This window comes from Crinia signifera, chromosome 6 (assembly GCF_055691185.1).
Source record: "Crinia signifera chromosome 6, ASM5569118v1, whole genome shotgun sequence".
NCBI classification, from domain to species: Eukaryota; Metazoa; Chordata; class Amphibia; order Anura; family Myobatrachidae; genus Crinia; species Crinia signifera.
Window position 1 is genome coordinate 31,380,227 of NC_139222.1, and position 15,524 is coordinate 31,395,750.

The following is a 15,524-nucleotide window of genomic DNA, read 5'->3' on the forward strand; positions in this document are numbered from 1 at the left end:
GGGATGGTATGCAGACAGGAAATAGTGTGCAGGCATGGGGTGGTAGGCAGGCAGGGGGTGGTAGGTAGGCAGGTAAGAGGTGGTAGGCAGGTAGGGGTTGGTATGCAGGCAGGATGTGGTAGGCTGGCAGGGAGTGGTCAGGCAGGGGGGTGATATGCAGGCAGATGGAGTGCAGGCTGGAGGTGGTATGCAGGCAGATGGAGTGCAGGCAGGAGGTGGTATGTAGGCAGGCAAGGGGTGGTAGGCATGTAGGAGGTGGTAGGCAGGTATGGGGTGGCAGGAAGGAGGTGGTATGCAGGCAGTGGGGTGGTAAGCAGGTAGGGAGTGGTATGCAGGCAGGATGTGGTAGGCAGGCAGGGGTTGGTAAGCAGGCAGTGGGTGGTATGCAGGTAGAGGTGGTAAGCAGGCAGTGGGCTGCAGGCAGTGGGGTGGTAGGCAGGCAGGGGTTGGCAAGCAGGCAGTGGGGTGGTATGCAGACAGGAGGAGGTATGTAGGCAGGGGTTGGTAAGCAGGCAGTGGGGTGGTATGCAGGCAGGAGGAGGTATGCAGGCAGGGGTTGGCAAGCAGGCAGTGGGGTGGTATGCAGGCAGGGGTGGTATGCAGGCAGGGGTTGGCAAGCAGGCAGTGGGGTGGCATGCAGGCAGTGGGGTGGTATGCAGGCAGGCAGGAGGAGGGATGCAGGCAGGGGTTATGGTACACCTCCTGCATTTACATTGCTAAGGATCCCATATGCTAAGTTGATGCAGCCTATCCTATGAATCAGGCCTTATGTACTTATTTAATCTTCCCATAGAACTATTTTATAATTTTGCCTATTGTTCACATTCATACGCGCTGCAGGCAGTGCTGACACTAACACAGAATGACAGCAGTTGTGTGTACATGTCTATTCCATTACATTATGGTTTTTGTTCTCAGCCTAAACATGTGCTTAATAGGCTTTCAGTGGGGGCGTTAAACTGTCAGAGAGAATGCGTGCGTGGACAAGCGCGCACTTCATATAACTCTCTCTACGGCGGATTCATGAAACAAAACTTCATCTGAACATAAATCCTTTTTACTGATGGATTTTTTGCACTTAATGCCGGGATAGCGCTCTTACAACATAAAAATGCCAGTTATGTGTGGCCCATACTTGCCCATACGCTGCCAGAGATGAATACAGGCTCTTTTTAATCATATTTACATTGATACACACAGGTGGCCAATAAAATGAAACCATCTGTGTAATGGGGAACAATAAGAATGCTGAACGCGCCGGGTTCCTCTGCTGCGGCTTTTTTATTAGAAGAGGAACGCCAGCTTGCCTTAGGGTTATGCAGGAATAGGTTAATTACTTCTGGTTTAGATGGTGAACTTAAATGGCCGCGCTAACCCGCTGCTCCCAGGACTACTGTGCAGTGCCTGCTGGGATAGTGGGGCGACCAATCACATCGCATCGCTGTTTACACTACATGAGCTGCCATTTTTGCATAGTCCCCTGTACCCTTAGAGACAGCAGATCTCCCGCACCTCACCTGCTTCCTAGTGAAGCAGGCAGAATGATGTATGGATGGCCATAGACCATCGATGATTCAGGATCATTGATGATTTATGGCTGATGTAGAATAGTTTTGCCATAGACAGGGGAGAACCAGATGGTGTCCTTCCACCGATGGCAAGCTTAACCAAATAGTTTTGTTTTTATTTTGTACCCCAAAAGGACAGGACACAGAGCATAGCCCCACCCCCATGACCTGTAAAACCCTGCCCCCAGATTCTGATTAGCCCTCAGGCCAATCAGTCAAAGAAAATGGATGACCACCAATAGGTAAAATTATCGATGGTCATATATTGCGTAGTATACCACCATCGATGGCCAGTTGCACTATTGCCATCGATGGCAACCATTGATGGGAAAGGCAACGATGGCCATCCCTCAAACGAGGAGATAAACATGGGAATCGTGTCGCTGTATTAAAGAGGCGGGGCCAAATGGCATGAAACGTGCTGCTTTAGCCTATCCCCGCAGACATGCAAATCACTACATTGTCCTGTGGTGGAGGTGGGGCCTAATGATCTGAGAGTCCGACGTCATCCACCAAACTGGCCAGAAAGGTCTTCATATAAAGAAGCCCATTTATCAATGTATGATGATTGCTCCAGCCAATCAGCTTCCAGTTGTCATGATTCAATTAATGAGCTCCATTTGCTACAAGTTTTATCACTCCTTGATAAATAGCATACCTCCTGACTTCAGAGGGAAGCACGGAGGGACGTCTGCATGCGCCGAAGGCGTAGCATCACAACCAGGGGGTATGGCCTATGATCGCGGCACCCCCATTAGGCCACGCCCCATTTTTCTGCCATGGGGATATGTCCAGTGCTCTGTGCCATGCCTCCATTCCCTCTGTCTCCCTGAATAGACGCTGTGTGCAGAGTGTCTATTCACTGATGCTACTGGCAGAAGGGACTCCCAACTGACCCCCCCCCCCCCATCACCACCACGGTCGGCATGGAAAAGGTTGACATTAGTTTTCACAATTTTTGTGTCTATGTCGACATAGGTCAACATGGACACTGTATCAGTGTAACGCGTCCCCTCACATAGCACGCGGCTTCAGGTACAGTTCTATTCTCCCTCTATGTCCACTGGGAGGGTAAAGTATGCACAAGCTGAAAAAAAAACAAAAAACCTCATGTCGACCATTTACTTGTGTCGACGGTTTCACCATGTTGACCTAATGCATGTCAAACTTTTCAACTGAAGGCTTCACCACAATGCAGGCCCCAGCCACACCGCCCTACTTACAGCACCGCACTATACAACCTGTTGAACTACACATCCCAGCATGCCCTGCCAGAGTTAGCTGTTAGTGGGGCAGATGTATTAAGCCTTAACCAGAGATAAATGCAAGTGTGATAAGGAGAGATAAACGTCCAGCCAATCAGCTGCCATGTTACAGGCTGTGTTTGAAAAAAGTTAGTAAGGAGCTGATTGGCTGGACGTTTATCTCTCCTTATCACCCTTGCATTTATCTCTTGTTAAGGCTTAATACATCTGCCCCAGTGTGTGCTACAACTGTGACAGGACATGCTGGAATCTGTAGTTCCACAGCAGTTGCAGGGCCGCAGGTTTGCCTATACCTGCATGTCCTTTGCGTGGAACTATGCGAATCGTGCTCACATACCGGCGACTGTCAGTAAGTCCTTTCCCAACCAATATATTGGCTTTCATTTTCTTTTACGCCTTGAAATAAAAAAGAAAGCCTTTGGCAGCCAATGGAACAGCTTAAGAGAAGCGAGAGAGTAACAATCCTACAGGCTCCACAACAGTAACCTGAAACCAATAAAGCATATGGTTTCACTTACCATCGTAGTCCATTCACCCTTTAAAATGAATCTATATTAAAGATTTGGTGTAATTATATTTGGCCTCGGGCGTAGCTGAGCCGCTCTCTTTCATGTAAGTGGAAATTTGCATTTAATTCTATATTTTGCTGAAAGTGTTATTCTCGGGGAGGAACGCGGTCGTGCTCGCTGCTAAAAGACAGAGCACCCAACCCGGAGCCTTTTGTTGATGCCAATAAAACACGAAAGACTATAGAATTTAAATAATGCGGCACCTGGTAAATATTTCATTCACCCCGAGGTGCTTGGGGAGCTCAGCGCAGAAAGTGCTCGGTCATGATTTACTGTACATTCCCCTGGAAGCCGTCCCAACATTTACATGAACCGCGGAGCAGGACAGACTGATAACCTCTCGCAAAACACCAACAGTCCTAGATGTTCTCCATAACGGATCACATGTTAGGCACAAAGGATTAGGTCATTTCACTTTGAGCTGTGACAGTTTTGGCTTTTTTTACTTTGAGCTGTGACAGTTTTTAGGCCATAAACTCCCCAATCCCAGTGCCAGTGGCAAACGCAGGATTTTTAGAGGGAGGTTTCCAAATATACCCCAAAATCCCCCAGTACGGGAGTCTGGGGGAGTGGTAACAGCCCTGAAAATGTGTATTTTTATACACTGGATACTGTATGAAATATAGTATTAATATTTAACAGTACAGATGGTCTGTAGTATAGGCTGTTTCAAACATTTAAATAAGATAAGTGGTCAGGAAAACCAGTACTGCACTTTCTAAGCTCACAGTCTCCCACTTCATGGTAAGGCTCCTGTCTCTTCCTCCTGGCAGCTGCTCTCTGGTCCATTACGATGTTTACAGGCACTGATCCGTGCATACAGTAAATGTGGTAGAAGAAGCTGCGACTATGTGCAGCAGCTCTGTCCTTTACACTGCATCATGTGGTGGCAGCTCTACTGGTCATATTATATACCAGTGCGATTGTCATAATTTAAGGCACTTGGTAAAAGGAGGGGGGGTTCTGGGCAACCAGAAACCCCCCCCCCCCTGCATTTGCCAATGAGTGCATATCTGCTCCTACCTCCAATCTCTGTCTTCACAGCTCCCTCTTTCCATATCCAGCAAGTTTGAAACAGATCATTGTCCCCGTAAAAATAGCTTTCACTTTCCGTTATGGAATTTTTTAACACACAAAGGAGTAATTTGGCCTCTAGTGGTCACTGGCAGTAGTTCACCTCATAGAGGTGAGGAGTAGTAAACTCTTCTCCCTTTTTTTTTTACTTTTTTGCTCCCTCTCATCCATTTGGGTTCTAAATTGTTCCCTTTTGAAACTTGTTAGAGCTTGTGTCTTTTAAACCAAGTATTATAGGTGCCCATACACGTTACAATTATTGTATACAATATCGCATCTCATCGCATATCGGTTTTGCGATGAGATCAGATGAGATGAGATCTAGTACAAAAAGTATAGCAGCCCATACACGCTGCGATGCCGGCTGTGCGTTCTGTGCTTTGAGGTGCGTGCTCCCGCGGCACCTCATCGCACAGTACAAAAAGTATGTGCTTGCACATACTTTTTGTACTTAGTTTTCATCACATTGCATGCACAATGCATGCACAGGCAATGCAATCCAATGTGATCCGTGCTTGTTAAGCACGGAATGCACGCCCGTATCGCAGCGTGTATGGCCAGCTTATGTGCCGCACATACTTTTTGTACTAGATCTCATCTCATCGCAAAACCGAGATGCGATGAGATGCGATATTGTATACAATATTGTATACAATAATTGTAACGTGTATGGGCACCTTAAGCCATTGTTATTCTAGTAGATATATCCCTGATGAAGTCTCGCTAAAGAGACGAAACGCGTTGGTTTCTGAATTCTACTCTACAATACAAGAATTCAAAGAAACAAAAGCATGGAATACTAACTGAGAATGGTGTATTTAAAGTTGGAGGAGTGTGTGCGCACCTGTTTTAATAAGTATGGTATTATTTCATTTATGTAAGTGTTTTATGAATCAAAAATTACTTCAATTTAAGTTTTTAAGATCTTACCCGTTCCCTTACACATATGATAATGAGTTGGGATTACTGACAAGCGACCTCTTAATTTTATTTTGTATGTATATATTGTGGCAGGGACAGCATACTCCACATGAAGGTAATGTGGAGGACCAGTCCAGGTTTTAGAGCAGCTGCAGCAGCAGGAGGAAAACTGATGTGATCAGGATCGGGCTGATTAAGCAGCACCTGTGATTTCCTGATATAAGTGTTTCCAGGGCAGGAGGTCATTGTTCCTGATGGTAGAATAGGCGCCCAGGCCGGGGGTGTGGGCTATGGCAGGGACTTTGGTTTGTACTATGCTGTGACATCTGTAAGCTGCGGGGGTAAGGGGGAGGGCCAGCAGCCCCCTCCTACAATAAGGTATGAGCCGCCCGCTGTTTATGACCATACCCAATAGCGTTAAACATGGACAAACACTTCTCCACATTGTACCACTGTATGTTGGTACCAGATAAAATAAAATTGTGAAGGAATTTGTCTCCATCCTCCATAAAACTCATTGCATTTTTCGCTTTTCTACATCCTAATTTGCTCAGGATTATGTATAGGAGACCGGCCGGTCAGGATGTGATTTGTGTACAGTGGAGGGAGACTCCCGATTGTTCGGTGAGTCCCCCACAAACCTGGAAGAGTAGGTGGCTCTCCCGCAGCACCAACTGCTTCCTGGTGAAGTGAGCAGGATTGGGTGAAAATAAATGTAGTCGCAGCAGCTGGTGGATGGGGCTGGGTTAAATTATGCAAACTGTGTTATTAAGGTCGCCACGTGAAAAGGGGTCAATGTGCTTTAGGTCGACATGAACAAATGTTGACAAAAGCAAAAGGTCGACATGAAAATGGTTGACAGAAAAAAAGGTTAAAATTAGTTTTTCATCGTTTTTTTTTTTTTTGGTGTTTATGTTGGTGTTTATGTTGAAATCTGCAGACATGGACACCGTATAAGTGTACCGCGTCCCCTTGCATGTCAACCTTAACCACTGTTGACCTTTTGTAGCCGTCGGCCATTTTGTGCCGACCTATTGACTTCTACTTCTTCTACAGCTGTCCCCACACTTTGCATACATGGATATTATTGTGTATGTGGGCTTTGTGTGGCAGGGACCTTCTCCGACACTCCCCAGCTACTTACAGTATAGAAGGGGATCTCTGCTCTCTGGTGTGACTCCCTATATCAGTAATGGTGAATCTGTGTCCCTCCAGCTGTTGTTGAACTACACATCCCAGCATGCCCTGCAACAGTTTTAGCATGGCCAAATAGCAAAACCGTAGCACGGCATGCTGGGATGTGTAGTTCAACAATAGCTGGGCGGCATCCCTGTTGTGTGTGGTGAGCTGACTGGATTCCCGCCGCTTCAGGCAAGGCCTACATGATCCTAGGTTTGGGGTCAGCATGTGAGGATCTGTCAGTGCCTGGCAGAGGGTGGAAAATTAATAATAAATGAATAATAAATACAGGCCTATAACATCTCCTGCAGGTTCCCACGGAATTCACAGCAACTGCGGCGACTTCTAATGATATTCCTGTGTGAGAACAAATGGGACAATTACTGGCTCAGTTAATTACATAAATTCACTTGTACTCTGACAGCAATATCCGTGCCGGGCCATTCTCTGCAGGCCACAGGAGGATTGGAAATTACTATATTACTTTGCGAGTTAATCAGATCAACATGTTCTTTATAGGCCAAAGCACCGCGCTTGGCACCTTTGTGCGCAGGCAGTATAACACAACTGCTGAAAAACCAATGTAGATTTAACAATAAAGTATAAGCCTGAAACTGTATTTGTTTTGTGTCCGTCCGATTTCCACCCCCCCTCAGTTTGCGGAGGCAGCTGGAACATCTGGATTTCCTATTCAGCCCAATATAGAGCCAGACATTTTGGGCCAAGCTTGAAATTCTCATAAAATCAAGAGCTAAATTGAAACCTTTACTATTCTGCTTTTGTAGAATATATGAACACATTTTGCAAATGCTTTATGGCAACAAACATTTTGGAAGCTAATTACTCATTTCAGCGGTGCTCTGTTGTCCTCTGTCCGTTTGCGAAGGCGGCCATGTTCTCCAAGTGCTTTCGTGGACATCACCTCTACAAAATGGTCGCTTGCCCTGGCGCATGAGAGGCCAGCAAAATAAAATCCTGGATCGGAGCGCTGTACATAGTTAAAAGTGTGAAACTGACAAATGCCGCCTTTATGTAACGGCTTGGGAGAGTGAGGTGAACCACGGAACACGTGTGGGTGGCCACAGGAACAGTTCAGCACAATGCAGCGATCTCCGCCGCGGACGTAACACAAGAGGTCACTGAGCCCCGTTATAAATTCTGTTGACGGCCTGGCGATAAGTGTGCAGATACACACGCGCCAACACATCCTCAGTCGAGCAAAGCGGGGCCCGCCGCACAGGCATGGGCCAGTGGGACCGGGCCCCACAGCAGCTGCATGAAGCAGTTCTTGGCACAATATCCTGCCTCCACCACGTCAACGTTTTATTACAGTACACAGTCAGCAAGTAGCTAAAGGGCTATTAAACAAACATTTGATCCAAACCTCCCTGAGGGGCCTGTTTCTTATATCCGGTATTCCGCAATACTCTCTTGCTGTTTTCATCACCTCAGGTGTGTGCCCAGCATTCCCACTGTCCCCGGAGGCTCGTCTGCCCGGTTGAGGAAGGCGGGATTTTGTGGGGAAGGGGGCGGCGGCTACCTGCTTGCTGGGTTCAGAACAGTCACTCGCAGACCAGCGAGGTGGGCTGAATCAGTCCCAATGGCAGACCCAGCTCCTTCTTGTGTGTCTGATTTGTACAGTAATTTGGTCGGAAGTCAACAGTTCAACCACCATTGACAATAGGTTGACACATGAAAATTGTTGGCATGGTCTAGGTCGACATTGACGAAATATCGACACAATCAAAGGGACAACATGAATTGGTCAACATATCAAAGGCCGACATGAGGGTTTTCACGTCTATTTGAGTGTCTATGTCGAAATCTGACGACATGTTTACTGTATATATGTGTACCACCGTATAAGTGATCGATACAGTGGGGGGGGGGGGGGGGGAAGAGGCGTAACTCTGGAGGCAATGGAGTCACCTGCCACCGGGCTCCTGCTCCCAAGGGGGCACCTCTCCTCCCCTGCAAGTTTGAATCAGTTAATTGAAAGCCATTGATATAGCATCCTTCCCCTATACCAGGACCATAGACACCACACTCTCTTTATTTTAAACATAATATCCATAACATACATATATTTATATAAGGTTGTGTGTGTGTGTGTGTGTGTGTGTGTGTGTGTGTGTGTGTGTGGCACCAATATTTATCTCGCCTCCGGGCAATTGGGACGAACTTACGCCAATGGGGGGCCCGCTTGCACTTGTCATTACTGGCCACAAACTGCACGGGAGAATATTACACTGTCAAAACACCGAGTAAAGGCAGAATAAACTTGGTCAATGGGTAACTGCAAGACTGTCAGCCTTCAAGGAGGGAGCTACTCTATCTCAATTGTGGGAGATTCACCCTCTTTTTCTTGCTGGGTCTGAAATTTGATGAAACCATTTATCTAGGTGGTTCTATATATGCATTTTTTTTCTGATTAAAATCCCTCCCATGACTAGGCTGCTGCTGCTGTCCTCCATGGGTCTGAGAAGCATGTAATGAGCTCCACCAATCAGAGCTCAGCACAAACTTCTTAGCCTCTGCCCTCTTGTGCAAAGTGTCATGTGACTTAAGGCCCCCATACACTAGCCGATTTTGGTCCGATTTCAGCCAGATCAGTCGGATCTGGCCGAAATCGGACCAAAATCGGCTAGTTTTGATGTCCCCTCAGATCCGATGCGCGGCCCCGTGCGCATCGGATCTGCGTCGGGTGGTCGGACCTGCTGCACGTCCGACCACCCGACTTGGGACCTAGTGGGGCGGCGCAGCGGTGGAGGGAGCAGGGGGGGGCTGGGGACGCTGCGGGGGACACAGGCGGCATAGAGCCGGGCAGGGGGAGCCGGGAGCTGTCAGTACTGAATAAAAAAAAAAAGCCCATTCAATAAATGGGCGGCCTGTGATTGGCTGAGCGCTCTCTCAGCCAGTCAGCAATTGGCTGAGAGAGCGCTCAGCCAATCACAGGCTGCCCATTCATTGTATAGGCTTTTTTTTCTAGCACTGACAGCTCCCGGCTCTATGCCGCCTGTGTCCCCCGCAGCGTCCGCAGCATCCCCTGCTCCCACCAGCAGCCCTGCTCTGTAGCCCCCCCCCCAGGTTTTTTAAATGTGATAAATCGAGACGATTTATCACATGTAAAAAATGGCACATCAAGTGCCAATCTAATCAAGCTCCCCCGGGGAGCAGCCGGGGAAGCTCAGGGGGAAGTCGGGGGCGACTTGTCCTAAGGACAAGTCGCCCTAGTGTATGGGGGCCTTAAGTCAACTCCCAGTAAAGCACTGCACACTTGTGCAGTCAGTGTGCCTTGGCTCCCGATGCTCAGCACCATTAATCACTGTCACATTGGCAGATAGGTGAAGCTGTAGCACTACCCCACTCCCATGCACAAAACATTTAGCTAACAAATAATAATATAAAAAAAAAAAAATTACATGCCAACCACAGGGGCCTATAGCTAGAGGGGGACCCTGGGGTACTGACCTCTTTTGCCCCTGCTTTAATCCGGCCCTGCCCCCATCATGCTGCGGCTGACAGGGAGCCATGAGACATCGCATGGGCAGAATAGATCTTGCAACTCCACAGACCCGCAAACATTGTATTAGTACTCATACCATTAGGTTTGCATACAAATATTATCCGGCCTCTATTGTGTAGAGAATCATTCCTAGTTTATGATTTTTCATCTAATAATGTATTTAAACCTAAGGATGGCAGGAGAACCAACTATAGATATGTAAACACACTACACATTATAATACAGCCTTTCTTGAATAATGAGAGATGGGACAATCACTGTTCCGTCCCTCATTAATATACACTGCATCACATGAGAGGTCTTGTGATTGGCCGTGCAGCACGGCCAATCACAAGACCTCACATGCAAACTGTGGGAGTGCGCAATCAGCCATACACAATGCAAGATATGGCCAGTTCAATGCAATCTGGTCCACCCAGGATCATTGCACATTATGTCACACAGCATTGCCTGTAGTTGGTGGGTTGCTGCGAGGAGCACACATCGTGGGGTGTGGGTAGTTAATGCCTGCGCTTTTACCTACTGTCTACCTCAATGAGGTAGACAGAAACACGTGAAGTGGAGAAGGCTGTGACTCAACCGATTCCACTGGTAGGGGCCGATTTATTAACATTCATTAACATTATTTTCACATTATTTTAGTATCACCTGAATGCATAAAAGGGTATTTGGAGCAGTAACTGCTCCAAACCTTTTCATTCAAAATTGTTTTTAAAGTAACCAGATTGCATTTCCCATACATAATGGGAAATGTGATCTGACCAAATTGACCTAAAGTAATTTTTTATAAAATGGGGTTGGGGTACACACCAGGGGGGTGCCGCAGCGGTGGTAGCAGTGGAGATGGCGGTGAAAGTGCAGCACATGGTATGTGTGTGTGTGTATGTATATATATATATATATATATATATATATATATATACCCAATAGTGGTATGGCGTCTATAATTTAAATACACGGTCCATATATCGTGATCCACTTCCAATGAAGTAAACAAAGAAAGTTCATCCAATAATTGTTTATTTTGATCCTTCACTGAGATGGCACAGGTATTACAGCATTATTGAAACGTACCAACGCGTTTGGGCTACACAAGACTTCATCAGGGGAACAGTTTTACCTTTATCTTTCAGCAAAGATAGGTTCTAAAGGGTCCTTGGGACAATACCTTTAAAGGTGAAAAAGCTTTCAGTTGGACGGCGAAACATGTTAGGGAGTACCTGCTGATTGTATTGGGTTGCTCTGGTCTGAATAGGATTCCCCGTTTTGGAGACCTATCTTGCAGTTTGCCACAACTTGGGCCAGTAGCTGAAACAACTTCTTGGGACATCACCACCTGCATACTGAGGATTACAATTTCGCACAATTGTTGAGGATTCCCCATAACTCCAACTGGGGTTTACATCTATCCTCCAGCGTGATTACAATCCAGCAAGGTTTATGGACCCGTAATTCATCCAGCTATATTAGTGGTTCCCAACCCTGGTCCTCAAGTACCCCCAACAGTGCACGTTTTCCATGTCACCCGGCAGGTGCACTTATTATTCAGACACATTGTATAATTATGTCACCTGGGATTCTGTGTGGAGACCTGGAAAACGTGCACTGTTGGGGGGACTTGAGGACCAGGGTGAGGAACCACTGAGCTATATGATGGACCAACCCAAGGAAAATGAAACCTATACAAGTGTTTCCACTAAAGGACCTAAACAGTTCTGCAGACCAGTAAGTATAAAACCCATAACTTTTTAACTGCTTTTTTTATTAATTTCTTGCATTATATGGAATTGCAATTAATTGTCCTTTATATGTTGCTTTTTTTATACCATAATTAGTGTTTATTGGTTGTATTGCACATTATTAATTTACTAATAAACATATATTGTTTTTTTATTTAACCAATTGATCCTATCTTATAGCGCTCCACCTTTTACCTTTTACTATTTGTATTTCTCTCAGGGGTTTGACACCCCCGTACTAGGAGCAGCTTGACATACCACCTTATTAGGCGCCCGTTAACTCCTAGCCGCAAGGCTATTGGTTCATTCTTTGCAATGTAATGTAATACTGTCATGTGACCAATAACATGTCATGTATTTCTGTCATGTGACCAAATAACAACTGTTGAATAATTTGTAAACTCACTGTAACAATGAGACTCATACCAAATGACCTGCCTACTCCAAGGGTATAGCAGGTCCTGCTACAGAACCAAGTAACTATGCTGCGGGCCCTTCGCAGAGCTCTGTTGGAAGAGCAGCGGTCACACTTGGATCCAGCTGTGAACCACACAGGTGCTATTGTACATGCAGCTGCCCCATCAGCTCAACACAAGCATTAGGTCGACAGTGTCTAGGTGGACTGTCAAAAGGTCGACATGGGGTTTTCACGGATTTTTTGAGCCGACATGTGCCGACAGACGGTATTTCATGCCCTTCCGTCCACTAGAGCGTGGAGGGAGAATAGAGTAGTGTGCCAAGCGCAGCGAGCTATTCTGTGGTTCATGTCAACCATGTCGACATTGGGGACATTAAATGGGAAAACCCCATGTCGACCTTTTGACTGTCGACCTAGACACTGTCAATGTAATGCAGGCCTGCCTACATTCCCGGAATGGCCAGGAGCCTCCCAAAAATCGGGTCTGCCTCCCGGCCCCACGGGAAGTGGGCAAGTATCCCGCTTTGGGGTCATAGCCCCCCGGTCCCCCCTTGCCCGCTGGTTTAATTACCGCAAATCGCGGGTCCGCGGAGAGGGGTTGGGGCTAAAATGACGCAATAGTGTCATTTTGCGGCATTTAAGCCCCGTCCCCTCCCTGTGGCCCACGAATCACAGCATTTTCCAGCATGGGGGCGGGGCCAAGTAATGTCAGCCTTGCCCCCGCCTCCCTGACGTGCTGCCTCTCCGGGCTTCTCCCGGAGAGGTTAAAATCAAAGTAGGCAAGTATGATGTAATGCTTGTGTCGACATTCCCTCCATCGCAACCTTAAGCATGTCGACCTATTTCAGGTGTCAACCTTTGGTGGGTCGACTCAATGACTATGACCTAACTGACATTTTTCAAACCCAGCCTGTTACATGACAGTTAGGAACTGATTGGCTGGTTGTTTATCACTCTCCAGAAGCTTGATACATCTGCCACATGTAGTGGAGAAGGCTGGGATTTAACAGATTCCAATCTTTTAATGAAAAACTGCTCCAAACCCTTTAAATACTATTTGTTTCCCCCCTATACTTCTAATGGGAAATGCAATCTGACTGAATTTACAAAAAAAAAAAAGAAAAGAAAAAAACTGCAGAGAACCCTGGGTAAATGACCCCCCCCCAGGACTCCCGTACTCCTGCGCAACTTTTTCTATGTATGGGGAAATAAGAATTGCAGTACATGCAGGGGGGTCGCCACAACAGGGAGAGGGGTGCTGGCGGCGGCGGTAGCTGCAAAGCGTCAGCTCATTTTACAGCTCCGGAGGTCACTGAAGCAGGATGACTGGCAGCCCAGCTCCAACCAACAATCCCTGGGACAGGTGAGTAAAATTATGGAGGGGGGTGGCAGCGTGGAGACCCATCACAGGGACAGAGTTTTCTCGCAAGTTCGGTCCCTGCATTGATACATCCGTACAATATAGTAAATTATCGCAAATCTGCCCTACAGTATCTTATCACTTCTGCATCTGAGGATGGTGATAAACAGTGGCGGTTTTTACCTATGGTCTGCTGCAGCTCCCCCTGGTAAAATCCACCACTGTGTGAAGCCAGATGCAGCCTGTGAGACTGCTCTGGCTTCACTGTGACTGGCAGTAACTTCCTATTGGAAATCCGACCTGCCAGTCACCCAAGCCAATGCATGCCCAGCGACCGCGGTGGGAGTCAGGACCGGCGTGGACCAGCAGCAGTGTTGGGTGGGGGGGCGGCGTGGTGGCCAGCGGCAGTGGAGGGCGGGTGGTGGCGTAAGTCCCAGCGGCCACCAGCTGGGACTTCCCTTCCAGGCCCAGACAGAAAGGGGGCCCAGGACCGGAGTTTATAAAGTATAATTTGTCATAAACAAAGTTCAACTTTCCCTTGAAGCAATGTCGATTTTGAGTAGTGCGACCAGATCTTCAGACACAGGACTCGCCAGGCATTCCAGATGTGCGAGAAAGGGAACAGGTCCTGCCAACCAGGTAAGAGTCCCTAATGTGTGATGCGCTTAGATACACCTGCTGCTTAGCAGAAAGATAGCCACAAACATTTAGTTTGAAGCGTTTGCTGCTATGTTCTGTAAGTGGACCATGATTACAAACAGATCATGCATTTAGTAGATGAACCGCGCCATCTACTGGCAACCTATAGAATTGCATCTTCTATGTTATGATTAGGGTTCCCAGAAATCTGAAACCCAACACCAGGACAATTTGATGAGGGCTAAAAAAGAAATTCCTACGCTCTATTTTAGCTTCCAGCTGCAATAAAAAAAAGTTATAGGTGTCTATTCCCACTAACTATGTTCATCTATTGGTACCAGTTCCAGAAAAATTAGCATTCGGAGTTAAAGATTTCCAGTGGCAAAATCCAAAAGCGTTCTGGGAACCCAGACACACGGGAGCCCTTGTTACGCTAGGACAATACGGAATCTTACTGCAATAGACATTAAAGGCTCGAAATAACGTGGTAGAAGTATTATGTGTCATTATTACCTCTGCCATGTCATCTACTCCTACCATGGGAACCCTACCCTTTATAATACTACTTTCAGACCGCAAATGCCGTGTCACACACGGGATTAGGACACGGGTCCCATCCCCAGAGCAACACGGCATTGCAGTCTGAAAGTTCCGACACGGCATATTGCCGAGTCGGTGACGTCACATGGGGCGGAGCTGGGCGGCGGCGCGTCATCGGGGGCTCGGGAGGAGGCAGTACTTGGAGCTGACAGTGCTGCCGCCTCCATACTGTGAACGGGACACGGGTCGCTCGACCCAGGCACCCGTTCACACTGCACTTGACATGGGTCATAGCCGTGTTCAACCCTGGTCAATACCAGGGTTGAACACTCCTGTTGCTCGACCCGTGGTGGCCTTTTGAGACCGCACCTTGACCCGTGTTGGGGCCGCAAGAACACGGCAATAACCCGGGTCTAGAGTGCGGTCTGAAAGCGGTATAACACAGACAGCATACCTCCCAACTGTACCAATTACAGCGGGACAATCAAGACTGTCCCTCCCACAGCTGCCAATGTCCGGCGGACGGTCAGTTAGGGGGTGGAGCCGAAGATCACCTCTCTGCTCTGCAGGGAGGGAGGGAGCCAGGGCCTGCCCAGTAGCTAGGGGAGCACTGGGCACGCCCCCGGAAATGATAAAAATGGAGGTTGCTGCACATGGTCACTCCCCTCCATCTGATGCCACGTCCATCCACCTCCTAGCTCCACCCCCACTTAGGCACGGCAGATC